This window comes from Canis lupus, chromosome 17, assembly GCF_011100685.1.
Source record: "Canis lupus familiaris isolate Mischka breed German Shepherd chromosome 17, alternate assembly UU_Cfam_GSD_1.0, whole genome shotgun sequence".
In the NCBI taxonomy this organism is placed as follows: domain Eukaryota; kingdom Metazoa; phylum Chordata; class Mammalia; order Carnivora; family Canidae; genus Canis; species Canis lupus.
In genome coordinates, this window is record NC_049238.1 from 5,627,511 (window position 1) to 5,642,070 (window position 14,560).

The following is a 14,560-nucleotide window of genomic DNA, read 5'->3' on the forward strand; positions in this document are numbered from 1 at the left end:
CTGCAAGACCCCTGACCCTGTGCTACAGAGACCTCTCCAACAGGTGCACAGCAACAGGTCCCTTCAGACTGTATTACATGGTCAGGACCTACAAACTCAGAGTGCTTGTACAATTTTCACAAAGGAGAGCAAGTGGTAAGATTGCTCTTGAAGTTCCCGCATTATGGTCAACACACATGGGAGCTAATCAAGCAAGTCTTTAAACATTGAGGTAAGCTCTTTGCCCCTGTACTCAACTTTATGGTGATTAAATAAAAAATCAACATAGATTAACATAAATATTGAGTTAATGTTAAATTGTACAGAATCAAAGACTTCCTTTCTTATCTTTCTAAGTAGTGGATGATGATAATTTAGTGCTTTTAATTCACAAAAGTATTTGAGTGACAGCTTCTCGAGTATTCTGTTAAAACAAAACAAAACAAAACAAAACAAAAAGCTTGAAACTGTATTTTAGGGGTTTTTTTTAAGTTTTATTTATTTATGATAGTCACACAGAGAGAGAGAGAGAGAGACACAGGCAGAGGGAGAAGCAGGCTCCATGCACCGGGAGCCCGACGTGGGATTCGATCCCGGGTCTCCAGAATCGCGCCCTGGGCCAAAGGCAGGCTCTAAACTGCTGTGCCACCCAGGGATCCGAAACTGTATTTTAAAAAATCAACACTAAATGATCATGTTTATGATAAATTTATCTCTACTATGACCCATTGGGGTTTATCTTGGGTATATAAGAGTGGTTCAGATGAGAAAATCTATCAATGTAGTTCACCATGTTAATAGATTTGAGGGGGAAAAATCACCAGGTTAGCTCAAGTCATGCACAGACATTATTAAATAAAATTCAAAATTTCTTTAACATCAAGAAAAGAATTTCTTAGCAATATACCAGAATTTATTTTACTATGTAGATGGCATTTAGCCAAACTTTCAATATCATACTAAGTAGTGCAAACTGAGCCTCATTCCCATTAATATCAGTAAGAAGGCACGAATCCACACTGCCACCTCTACTGCTCATATCAGAGGGATAGACATCGTTGACCCCAGAGCCAAAGAATCAGGGCCTCACACTCTGCTTCTTACTGGTTGTGCTATCTTGGGAAAGCTCAAATTCCCTCTACTCCCATTGCTTCATGGCAAAGATCCTGTCCTTGACCTTGACTTAGGCTCCTCACAGCCTTCCTTTCAGCATGGCCTCATCTATGGGTCCTATCTTGTGCCTCCCCCCTCCAGTTGTAGCAAGAATCTTGCCCATTCAGCTTAGTGAGCATCCTCACCTTCCATACCTGATGAAGCTCTTTGTCCCCGATCTTTGATGCTTAAGTCCCTCGCCTGCCTTCAACAAGAATTCTGTTGTCAGTTTAGCAAGAATCTCCCAACCTCTGATGTCCCCTTAGTAATTTTCCATCCACTGATTCTGCACACCCTGCTCCTTGGCTATAAACACCCATTGTCCTTGCTACGTTCAGATTTGAGTCCCATCTGTCTCGCCTATTGTGATCGTCTTGACACATAAAGTCTTCCTTATAGTTTTACAAGCCTCAGGACATTTCTCTAAAACTGCCAATAAACTAAGAATAATGATATTATTGACCTCATCGAGATGTCATGAGATGGAAAGAGCTAGTACATGCAAGGTGCTGAGAAGAGTATCTAATGCTTTAAAACACTCTATAAATTTCATTGATTACCCTCATAAAGATATTCACTTTTTAAGAGAAAAGGAACAGAATGAAGTAGGGCGCAATAGACCAGATTTGGGGAAAAAATCTTAGAAAACCACAATAAATTATTAGTTATGAGGTTGCTGGAATACAAAAATACTAGTAGTAGCTCATACAATTTTTTTAAAGGTTAAGAAAAAATAGTGTCTTCCTCAGTAATGACAAAATGTAAGGTGCCTAAGAATCTTCTAACAAAAGATGTATAAAACATTTACGAGAAACACTGAACATCGCTCTTCAGAGGCACGAGGACTGAAGTAGGTAGAGAAATATGTCATGTTCACATGTAGAAAGCCTCTGTACTATATGTCAGTGCTCTCAAACTCATTTGTAAATTCAATTTATTTTTAATTAGAATCTCCATATTGCTTTTCTCAGAAACTGACAAACTGACAAATAGCAGTATTTGGCCTCTCAGATACCAAGATTACCAGAAAGCTATAATAATCAAATTGCCTGCCCTGAAAGAGACTCACACATAAAATAAAAATAATGATAATAATTTAAATATGAAAGTTAATATTAATGAGTATTTATTATTTGTCAGATTCTGTACGGAGCAATCAAAGTGTGGTATTGCTCATTTAATCCCCTGAAAAAAATTATTAATAGTATCTCCTTTTTGCAGATAAGAGGGATTAAGTTAGAAACACAGGAAAATTATACAACTTAATGAAGATGACATCCCTGTTGGGTAATGGAGCTGGGCTTTGCACCCAGGTTGTATCTCTACAGTCTCTGCTATAGCATCTCATTTAGAAACATGGTATTCCACACCATGGCATTAAAATTCAGTAGGTAAAGGCTAGAATATTCATTAAGTGGGAATGGAACAATTGGCTAACCATACGAAGCACACACACCCCCACACATACACACACATGCACATTCCGGAATGACTAAAGACCTCAATTGAAAAACAAAGTTCTGGAGAAAAATATAATGATTCTCTTCATAACATTGGAAAGAGATTTCTGAAGTTACAAAAGCACTCACATTTGACAAAAAGATCAATAAGCTGACCTACTTTAATATTTACAACTTTTATACAACAATTTTTCATACACATGTGAAAAGACCTATGCACATAGATGTTCACTGTTGTAGTCGTTCACTAGCAAAATTTTGTTAGTGCATCCCTAATAATAGGAAAACAATTTGCCTTATTGTGCTATGTTCATATAACGATATACCTATGCTTATTTTATTGAATTAGTTATTATTAAACTCTTATTAAAATCAATGAACTGAGGTACCTGGGTGGCTCAGTCGGTTAAGCATCCAACTCTTGATTTCAGCTCAGATCATGATCTCAGAGTTATGAGATTGAGCCTCATGTCAGCTCTGCACTCAGCACAAAGTCTGTTTGAGACTCTCTCCCTGCCTCTCCCAGTGCCGCTCCTCCTGGGGGTGCTCTCTCTAAATAAATAAGTAAAACCTTAAAATAAATAAATAAAATGAATGAACTAAATCTATGCCTCTAAACATGAATACATTTCCAATAAAACAGTAAAAAAGTCAAGCAACAGAAACATTTTGTAAAATGGAAGACACTTCGGTAAAACATAGAGACACATCACACCATACGACTCATCATTTATGAATACATATACGTGGTACAATATAGATGCACAGGAGGAAGGGCACGCGACGTTTGCAGGATGGCAGTGTCGTCCAGGACGTGGAACAAGGAAGGGGAACAGACGAAAGAGGGGTAAACAGAAGATTTCACAAACATATGACCTTTCACTTCTTGAAAAAATATATGAAGCAAAATGTTAACATGGTCATGCCTGGGCGGGGACCACCTGGACATCCATTTTATTGTTCTGTTTTTTGGATTGCTTGAAATACTTTGTAATAAAAATGTTGTTTTGCAAATTGGCTCCTAGGTGGAAGGTAGACCAGAGAGGGAGAGGGATGGAGTGGACTAGTGAGGACGCTACTTCCCAAGCCCAGGGCTGGCCACGGTGGAGTCTGGAATAGAATGATGATGGCGGGAATGTGTCGCCATTCGGTTAGTCGTGGGAGGGGCTAAAATAGAGAAGACTCCCGAATGACTCTTGGGTTTTTGATCTGGACAACAAAACAGACGGTAGAGCCATTTACTAAAAGAGTCTTGGGAACAACAAAAACAGGTTTAGGGGAGAAATAAAAGAGTGTTTTGTGACTATAGCAAACTTGAAATCATTATTAAACCTCCAAGGGAGTTGTCGGATGGACAAGGTAGACAGATTGGGTGCAGATTCAAACCTGGAGCTCAGAGGTGAGTCCAAGACGGGAAATATTAATTGGAAGTCATCAGCTTAAAGATGGCAATGGAAAACTCAGTGAGATCTTCTCAGAAGTGTGGATGGGAAGAGAAGCAGACCAAGGGCCAAGTTTGGGGTTCTCCAAAATTAAGAGGTGAACCTGAGAAGGGAGAGGGAGCTGAATAAGCACCCCCCACCACCAAAGATGCCCACGTCCTACTCATCCACAACCAGTGAATATACCATCTCATGGGGTGGTAAAAGGGATGCTGCAGATGTGATGAAGGTAAGGATGTTGAGATGGGGAGACCAGCTGGGTTTTCTGGGTGAGCCAAGCACAATCACAAGGGCCCTTATCAGAGGGAGGCAGAGTCAGAGAGAAATGCAAGAACAGAAGCAGGGGTGGTGCAGGAGAGAAGATGCCGAGCTGCTGCCTTTGAAGGTGGGCGAAGGGGTCACGAGTCCTGCAGTGTGGGTGACCTACAGACGCCGGGCGATGCAAGGGAGCACGTTCTCCCCAGCAGCCTCCAGAAGCAACGCAGCTCTGTCCACACCTTGATTTCAGCCCAGAGAGATCCGTGTTGGACTCGGACTCCGCGGAACTGTCAGAGCATAAGCTCCAGCTGCTTGGGCCACTAGGTTTGGGGCAGTTTCTTGCAGCAGCCGCGGGGAATGAACACCAGGAATCGCGAACGATGCCTGGGAATCGGCAGCAGGCGGGAGGCTATTTGCAGCGCACAAGCGCAGTGGTGTGAGCATCCCCCCAAAAAGGGGGAGGGATCTGTGTGTGAAAGGGCCCTGTGATATAGGGTCCCGAGGGACAGAGCGCTGACTGCTGGGTTTGCTGAGATGAGGGGTCGTGGATGACAAAGGAGCTTCCTAGAAAATGGGCTTCACCCCAGCTTGGCCCGGAGCAGGTTAAGGAGGGGAGGCGGAGTAGAGACGGTCCCTCAGGCTCCTGCAAGGGGCCAGAGGGGCGGTTGGTGGGGCCCAGGCTTTGCTTCAGCAGATTTCAGGGGCTGATGGAAAGAGCCCACCCGAAACTGAAGAACCTCGTAGGGAGAAGCCCTTGTGGGCCGGCAGGAAAATCCGCAGGGCAACCCGGGACGCACTCAGTCCAGGACACTGGCCTCGCAGAGTCCACAGGAGGGAGGGAGGGAGGGAGAGAGGGAGGGAGGGGGGCAGCTCCTGGTGCAATGACGTGAGCTTCCAGCAGCTCAGGGCAACTTGGGGCCACTGGCTCAGAGGGCAGCGATGGGGAAGGAAAGGGTGGAGGCAGAGTCGGGAGAATTGCCACCTGACTGAGCAGAAACGGGGTTCACCACCTACCAGCTGCAAGACTCAACCAGCATCCATCTCCTCGTGCCCCAAGGTCCCAGGTTCCCACCGAATGCTCCCTCCGTGCACCCTCCACTTCCAAGTGGGAGCGTCAGCAGGACCCGGGCAGAAGGAGAATAAAAGAAGAGCTGGGTTTTCTTGTATGTTCCCTAGCAAAAAAAAAAAAAAAAAATGTCCTAAATGTCACACCTGTATTTTGTTGAAAAAGAAAAGAATCCTAAAGGCAAAGCCTATTTTTAGAACTTTGACAGCAGGAAGGACAGTCCTAAAACACTAATGAGCACAACAAACTCAAGGTTCTTCGGGGACAGTTTGGAGACCTTAAAACTTAGTTTTGAGTTTCATAATTTTGGTTTTGTTTTGTTTTTTTTTTTTTAATCAACATGAAGCTTTATCATCAGCGCCATAAAATCTGTTATCATTTCTTAGCCTTTGGAGGTCTTATTTAATTTAAATGTTGAACTACGACACAATTTTCATAAGCCTACACTGCTCACCATATGTTTCCAGAGAAGGCTGTTTGCATTGCCTCCCCCATTTGATGAACTAGTTTATAGCGGTGAAAATGTGATTCGTTTATTGATATTGAATCAAAACACACTACAAAAACTTGATAGCTTACTCCTCGAGCTTTGCATCATCGGTGACAGATGAGAAAAGTGTTCAGCAACTTAATCTGATTTACCATCATAAATATTCACATCTTACGTATTTATTCCATGAAACAGTCGTGTAAGCGGCTTTCATCTATTTGCAAATTTATTATCTTGACTGTATAATGCAAATCAATTATTAAATCTGTTTAGTAACATGCACCCATCCAATAAATAGCGAAGGATATCCCTCTCTCTCTCTCTCTCTCTCTCTCTCTCTCTCCCTCTGTCTTCTGAAGTGAATTAAAATGAACAGGATGGAGCTCTAGAATCCTGTAATCTGTCATGCCAATGGTAAAGTGGATATTTCCATCATGGAATACGCTAAACAAGTTCTCTGCATGTGCACAGTGAGTGGATGATATAATTCCACCATTACTAATAATTTCTTTCTTAAAAAAATATGTACTTTGAGGAGTTTTGTTTCCAGTAACATGACAGGCCAAGCATTCAGGCAAAATCTTGGAAACAGCCAAGAACTCTGAATATATATATATATATATATATATATATATATATATATATATATTTTTCATTCTTAAAAACACCTTTATGAATTATCAAGCCAAAGTCTAAGGGGAAGTTGGAAGTGAGAAGGATAGTAATGAAATCACTTTTGCCTTGAGCGCAAATCCAGTGAACTTTCGTCTTCATGGCCTTTATGAAACACCCATGTCCCATTACAAGTGGAGAGTGTGACAGGAGACCCTCTGTCCTCAGAGCTGGGAGCCCAAAGGACCCCAGCCCCCTGTGAGGGTGAGGGGAGCAGGCCCTGCACCCAGCTCCACAGAAGACCAGCGCGGTGCCGAGAACATAGGGCTGGGAGCGGGAGACACCTTCAAGAATTTGTCATGAAAGGGAGCCTGGGTGGTTCAGTCGGTTAAACATCTGCCTTCAGCTCAGGTCATGATCTCAGGGTCCTGGAATCGAGTCCCACGTGGATCCCTGCTCAGCAGGGAGTCTGCTTTCCCTCTCCCTCTGCTCCTCTCCCTGCCTGTGCACGCGCTCTCTCTTTCTCTTTTCCTGTCAAATAAATAAATAAAATTTTTTAAATGGAGGGAGGAAAGAAAAAGAAAGAAAGAAAGAAAGAGAGAGAGAGAGAGAGAAAGAAAGAAAGAAAGAAAGAAAGAAAGAAAGAAAGAAAGAAGAAAGAAAGAAAGAAAGAAAGAAAGAAAGAAAGAAAGAAAGAAAGAAAGAAAGAATCATGAAAAATAAGCCTTCTACCTAGATTAACATTAACTAAAATAAAATTCATAGATTTTTAGGCAAATGCTACCAATAAAACCAGAATAGTTTTGTTAATACTGGCGGGGGTGGGAGGGGGAGTAGATTTTAAAGTAAGAACACCATTAGGGGATAGACAGGGTTACGTTATAATAATACAAAAAACTTACTGGGAAACATTTTTGCCCTAATTTTATTATTTGTTTTGTTTTGGCTTGGTTTGGGAGAAGCTATTGTTACTTTTACTTGTTTTTTCCCCCAAACCTTATATATACCATGAGTTTCCAATATCCTAAAGCCCTTGGCTTTGGAACTGAAAACCCAGCATGTTCCATGGAAACAAGAGTCTGAGAGGCAGAGCTGCAGCAAGAGGGCTCGCCTGGGAGCGTTCTTGAAAGACGTGTCTTTGGGGGAAGGGGCAGGGGGTGGAATTGGGCAGCAGGAGGGGATGACTCCCAACAAGGTGACAGCTGGACCTCAGCCATCTGCAGAGCTCGGGAGCTGGGACGCCTTCCCACATCTCTCCCAAGCAGAGGCCAGCAGGCCGGGCCTTGACACCCCCAGGTCAGCCAGTGATGGGACTCACTGGACATGGAACGTGCTCAAGAGGTGAGGGAGCCCCGAGTGGGGTGCTTCCCTGTGATCGAGGGCAGTTCCCGGCGAGGCAGCGAGTGGTGAGTGCCCTGGCCCGGAAGAGAGGTCTGAGTAGAGCCCCAGGTGCCTGCTGCGGTCCACACCACGGATTCCCTCACTTCTTCTCATGGGGCTGCCCCAGCACGGAAGTTCCTCCAGGATTTTGGAGGGACCGGGTACCTGGAAACTTAGAAAAGAAAAGAAGGTTGTCAGGCTCCATAGTAACCCCCACTGCACAGCTGATCTCAGGCTGTGACTGACGCTTGTCATCCCCTCCTCCACCGTAACTTCAAGATCCCGGCTCCTTCAGCTGCACCTCTGGTGGTCTAGGCAGTTGCCGGGTAGGTGACCCAGACACCTCCGAAGGGTCGGAACCCCTGGCTATCACTCCCTTCTCAGGACACGACTCCTGTACTTGTCCACCTGCAGTTAAAACCAAGCATTAGGAGCGCCCAGAGACTCCCCAGGACAACCTCGGAGCACCGAACACCTCCTTTGGCCTCCTTGTGCATCTACAACCCTACCTCCCCCAATGATTAGGGTCAGTTATGCCTCCTGCTGGCCCACTGTCAACTGTCAGGAGAAACTCCAAGTGACAAGGTGTTGGGCGTAAAATAAAATTCAGTAAGGGTCTTGCTGTGTCCTCTGGTAGGAATATTCCCCACACCCCCAGAAGCCACAGAGCCTAATATGGTAGGGGCAGAAAGCACAGTTCCCTCCGTTGGTCACTGGGAGCAAGGGTGGGTAGGAAGCCTCCTACTCCCATCTTCCGGTTCTCAGAGCCGTGCACTTTACGTGTCAGGGGCACAGCATCGTCGACATGGCATTCTGCTCCTGGAGGGTCATGCTCCACACTCATGAGCCATTAGCTCTAATCTGGAACCTTAGCTACTTTCTACATCTCTGGCAGGCTGGAAGCTTCTAGGTGGTGTCATTTGTGATGAAAACAGTGGCTCTCGTGATCATGTGCCTACTGCTGAACCCCCATTGTGATAAAGCAGGTCCCTTGACCTGAACTGATATGACGTGGAAGCCTGTGTTGGTGGGCAGCGGTGCTGGCTTAGGCCCTGCAGGCAGAAAAGGCAAATCTGTACCAAGACTGTCTAATGATCCCAGTCAAGATTCATCTGTAGACAGTAGAAGAGATCCCTGTAGTCAGTTTTTTACCAGACACCTGTTACTAGCACTGGGCACTCCGCGGCTCGTCTCTGTTGCTAGCAGATTAGGCACGTTCAGCAACAACCATACTTAGGTAGCCTTGGTGAATGGAAGCTCATGCCAATAGGCTGACATGTAGCCTTCGTGTCTGCCACTACGGCCCTTGTACTTGCACGGGGGTGGCTGAGGACAGGCTGGCTGGTGTCAACTGGCTGAGTCGTTCTCTTTGTTGGATTGCTACCTCTTCCATGGTGAACGCACTTTGCTGGGCATGACCATGTGATACGTGCATCTTCACACTGTGCTCACTCCTGAAAGCCCATTTTCAAACTTCTTCTTGTCTCCCAAATGCCAATCTTTCTCTTTCCAGAATATTCATCCCTGCTCATGCACTTTGCCATGAGTGTCACATGGCACATCTTCTTATCTTAGGTCATCTCTCCTTCCCTACAAAGTGGAGGACCAGATGACCTACCCAGATATATGTGCCCTAGAGGATTTCTTCTGACTGCCATCTTTCTTTTTCTTTTTTATTGGAGTTCAATTTGCCAACATATAGCATAACACCCAGTGCTCATCCCATCAAGTGCCCCCCTCAGTGCTCATCACCCAGTCACCCCCACCCCCCGCCCACCTCCCTTTCCACCACCCCTTGTTCGTTTCCCAGAGTTAGGAGTCTCTCATGTTCTGTCTCCCTTTCTGATATTTTCCACTCATTTTTCTCCTTTCCCCTTTATTCCCTTTCACTATTTTTATATTCCCCAAATGAATGAGACCATATAATGTTTGTCCTTCTCTGATTGACTTATCTCACTCAGCATAATACCCTCCAGTTCCATCCACGTCAATGCAAATGGTGGGTATTTGTTATTTCTAATTGACTGCCATCTTTCAAGTCCATCCCTGAATGGTCTAACCTGCAGCCCATTTTTGACACACAAGCAACAAATCAAGTCACAGGGCCCCATAGGGGACCATTGGTATGAGCTGAGAGAAAAATAGCAGAAAACAGTAGTGGATGATAAGGGGCCCAGCTAACTGTGCAACTTCCTCATTCACTCTGACCCTGCTTATGCCCAGGCCTGGATATCCCACTTCCCCTTATCATGAGTCCACCCAATCTTTTAAGTCAGTGAGCCTCACAGAACCCAACCCGGCCATGTAGCTAGTTAACATCCCGTGGTAATAAGCTCCAACTCTACCTACCAGGGCCGAGAAGCTTACTGAGAGCTACTTTTCAAATGATGCATGCCTTTCTGCTCCTGATAAGATGGCCTTTCTCCAGAATGCCAGTAATTAACTCGTGACTCACCCAGGGCTTGCCATAAGCTCCACGTGTCTTTCCCCATCATACATCTCTGTGGTACCATAGAAATCTACCACACCACACTGTTGCTCCCAGTGAGGACCACAGGGTCAGCCAGGTTGTATGACACAAACAGCAGGGTCACTTACATCACCACCTGACCTGCTGTAGATGCTTTTCTTCCTGAATCCTACTCAAAGATGACAGCCTCCCATGTCACCCAGAAAAATGGGTCAAAGCAGTATTTACAGGGGCAGAACATGCCATCTACAAATCCAAAGAGGCCTACTAAGCACTGTTCTTTTTGTTAATGGTGGAAGGCATGAGATACAATCATTCTTTACTTTGGAGGGGCTATCCCAGAAAACCCCAAGTCTCTGGATCCCTACAAATGTCGCTGATATGGGAGGCCTTGGAGTCTTCATAGGGTTGATTTCCCAGCCTTTAATGTGTATGTGTTTTACCAAGGCCTCCAACTGACTTCCTACTTCTTGCTCATCTGATCCATTTAGCATGAGCATTGGTGCTATGGATAAATGTGACATTCTGGAATTTCCAGATAGTCCAGGTGGCTTAAGACTATTAACAGGGCAAAGAATGGAGGGTTAACATGGTTCTGGAGCAGGACTATAGATGTATCCTTTGTTCTAGGTGAATCTGAATTGCTACTGATCTTCTTCTCAGGGATAGAAAAGAACACATTTCCCAAACCAATGTCTTCCTTCCATAGACCAAAGACTATGTTAATATTCCCTAGTAAAAACTAATCAACCAATCATACAAACAACCACTTCTGGCAGACCAGCTGCTAGGGGAACTACTACTTGATTCACTTTGTGGAGGTTCTCTGTCCTCTATCATGGTTCATCTAGTTGGTATAGGGGCCAGACTGACAAATTAAATGGGGCTGTGACAAGGACCACAACCCCCATGTTCTCTGGCTTTGAGGGTAGCACTCGTCCCCAGCATTCCTGCCTCAACATGGCATGTGATCATATTTATGACTTACTACCTTGTGGGGAAAAGGTGGGGAGAAACTTCAACATTTCTTTATTCTAAGCAAAGGAAACAATGGGCAGATTCTGCTGAAGACCGAATATATCTACTCCTGGTTGTACTGGAGGGAAATGACCACCAGTAGGTTCAGAGACTGGGAGTTGGACCTAAGCCAAGATACCTTTCATTAGCTGACTCTGGTCTCTACTCCAACAGAGGGGCCATGGTGGCACTTTGGGTACCCAAGTCTCAATGTCAGTTCAATAATCCTCAAAAAGCTTAGATATTTCCCTAATGTGAATTTGCCTGCACAAAGTGCCTGGGTCTCTTTGGAGAAGAACTGGGGGAAGTACTGATGAAAACACCTGCTGTGATGTTGTGGGGTCCAGGGAGAAACTCTGTTTCCCCTTCAGTCCATGGTTTCTGGGTCTGAGAATTAGCTCAATTAGGCAAGATATCATGACTATTACTGGGGTGGTTTTTGCTAACTCTCTCAATCACCCTATTTGATTTCTTTTCATTGTATAAATTAACCAATCTGGGCTCACTTCGAGGGCTACCAATCTGTCTCACTTCGAGGGACAATATGTCTATTGACCATCTCCTTAGCTCACTGCTGGGCAAGATACTCTCTGAGAGCTCCACTGGTCTTGCCTCTCAGTGGGATCCTTGCCTACACCTTCCTTCTGATGATGAATACAACACTTGACCTCTATCATCCCTTTTGCCCCCAAGAACTCATCCTGTGATCCCACATCTATCATCAGCTCTGGCCCACAGAACATAGCCATTCCTGAACTTCTTGATGATGCTGGCGCCACTTTCCACCATTCACTCCTTTGTAACCAGCAAGTCTTCCAGCCATTTCAGGAACATGACCATTATAACACGACCACTCCTGGAGCTGTTCGGTCCCTTCCTCCACCATCTGTCTGAGTGTGGGTCTGAGTTTTCAAGCACCATCCTAGCAGAGTGTCAGCATTGCTTCCAGGGCTTCTGACCAAGATGTGAAGTCCTATGCCAAGGCAGAGTGCTCCCTTGTCACTAAATTCTCTCTATTCAACTTTATACTCTTTGACTCAATCCTATGATTACCCTCTTGGTTCTTCTGGGACATATTAGCTAGATCCTGCAGCTCCTTTGCCATATAGCCACCTTTCCTTAGCCTGCCTGACTCAGATTCAGTCACACTGTCCTGAGATTTGGCCCTTGTCATTTATCTGCTTGCCAGGAAGGAAGATGGGGCTGGATTCTAACGGGGCAAGTATTGTCTTATAAGATACTTGCCTTATTTGAGGCTTCTGTAGGATTTCTAAGAAAGAGGAATCAACAATCTTCTACATGGGATAAGGCACCTCTGCAGGCCTGGAGGATTCTAGGGAACATAAGGGTGCACGGTTCTCAATGTCCAAGTATGCATCCTCAAGCATTGGGGTCCCACTTATTCCCTATTAGGACCCTGACTTTGGAGGCCTAGAAATTTCACCTTCTCTAAAACTCTGCTATAATCAAGATTACAACTGCTGATCCAGCTGACGTGCTTTCCAGCTGGAGAACATTGGAGTTTTCTTATATGCCGCCAAGGAGGTACTTGGACCTTCACAGTTTGCCTTAAACCAGTGAGCTTCCCCTGAGCCTCCTGCTCTCTTCAACCAGAGGAGCACTCAGCCACCATTGCCCTGTACCATGGACCTCCAAGAGCCTTTCCAGAGCCAGCTGGGCTCCACTCCCCGCCAGTGACAGGGTCCTTGCTGTTAGCCGGCCTTGTACTCATCTCCAATTTTCCATTTAGAGTCCACTTTTTCACAGCCAAGTCCTGTGTCAACTGCCTTAGAGGTTTCCTGGGAACGGTGTGAGATGGAAAATTGCATGCAGAAGGTTTATCAGGTTTATCAGGTTTATCAACCTTCCTGAGAGGTTCCTGAGACAGACAGGATTTTTCAGTAGGAAAAGCTAACTCACAATGGGGTTGCAAGGGACGACACCCCTAGCCAACCCTAAGAGGTGCTCTGGAATTGAAATAGCCCATCAGGTTTGGCTCGAATTGGGTGAGGGGGCCGAGCTTTTGTATTCCTGCTTGGTCAGTTAAGAGCATGGGCGCCATCCGTGGGCATATAACCTTGAGCGAGGCAGTTCCTGGCCGCAGAAGGTGACGTCCAGCAAACATATCCATTATGAGCCTTAGGAGCCAGGCTCTCACCAAAGTGGTGTGGGTGCATCCTCTGGAGAGTGGTCTGGGCAGCCAAATGGGACCACTCTTTGTTCTCTTCTTTCTGCTCTTGCTCTCTCACCTGAGGTAGTACACAGGAAGGTCCTATTTGAATGGGAAAAACAACAAAAGGAACTAAGAAATATGGGGTGAAAGAGGAAACCTCAATGAACATTTCAAAATCTCATCCCACCCAGCAACTTGACAGTTTGCTTTCCTCCACACTCTGCATCCTAACACATGGTAGGTGCCACCCTCTTACCCACCTCACTGAACCACCTCCAGGATCACAACTATTTTACATTTCCCAGGACCCTCCGTCCTCCCACAATAGCATCACCAAGTGTGGCATGAACACGTGAAGTCATCAAACAACTCCTTTGTTATTCCTTCTGGCCAGTTATGGGGTTCCATGCCAAAGAGAGGAGGCCCAAGATGGAGCAGAAAGGAGTTCCAAGTATCCCACTGACCAGGGTTTTTTTTTCCTAAAATTTTGGAGGAAGATGTTGGGATATAACGCAACACAACAGATCTGAGAAAAAGATGTGAAGACACCATATTCTTTTCTCAAGCAGGCAAGGGGAAATTACGGTGAACCTGTTGGGAGTGATGCAGGTGCACAATTCTGAAGATGGTGCTCTGCGGAGGAGGTGCCCACGCCCCTGGGCCGTGCGCTCAGGTGGGCAGAGCCCTGGCTTAGAACCAGAAGGCTTTGCTGGGGATCAAGAGTGAGGGACCAGGAAGTGGCCCTGCTGGAGCAAGTTTGTCCACCCTCTGGGGCTCCGCTCTAGCAAAGCAGGATCAGGAAAGAAGCAAGCTCTGTCTCACAGAGTCCTCATGCCCGTGAAACAAGAGGTCAGCACCACCTGCATGAGGACGGGGGCCAACATGCACTCCTTCTGTGCAAAGAATTGCCCTGGGGGCTTCTGTGTGGATGACTCCCCCAAAAAGAGAACTAGGGAGAGAGACCCGAGGACCCATCCCCTCGATAAACCTGTGGCTCTGTCCTGCCTGGGCGTCTTTTACTTAAGCTCCCTACAACTCTGTTTCCCCATTGGTGAAAAGGG

The 14,560-nt window shown here is 45.6% G+C and overlaps 1 long non-coding RNA gene across 5 annotated transcripts in view; it reads right to left on the bottom strand.

The window, feature by feature from the left end:
* Positions 1 to 2,649: 2,649 nt before the first annotated feature.
* The window catches only part of LOC111090473, a 251,626-nt gene continuing 239,715 nt past the window's right edge, over positions 2,650 to 14,560 (bottom strand). For 2 of the 5 annotated variants that reach the window (XR_005372018.1, XR_005372003.1), the window contains exons 4-7: positions 13,404 to 13,598; positions 7,778 to 8,011; positions 5,306 to 5,463; positions 2,650 to 4,136 (exon numbers count right to left, since the gene is read on the bottom strand). This is a non-coding gene — a long non-coding RNA (uncharacterized LOC111090473). Of the gene's footprint in view, positions 4,137 to 5,305; positions 5,464 to 6,932; positions 6,991 to 7,777; positions 8,012 to 13,403; positions 13,599 to 14,560 lie in introns of those variants that run through there. The other 3 variants (XR_005372005.1, XR_005372007.1, XR_005372009.1) reach the window with 3 other exon arrangements.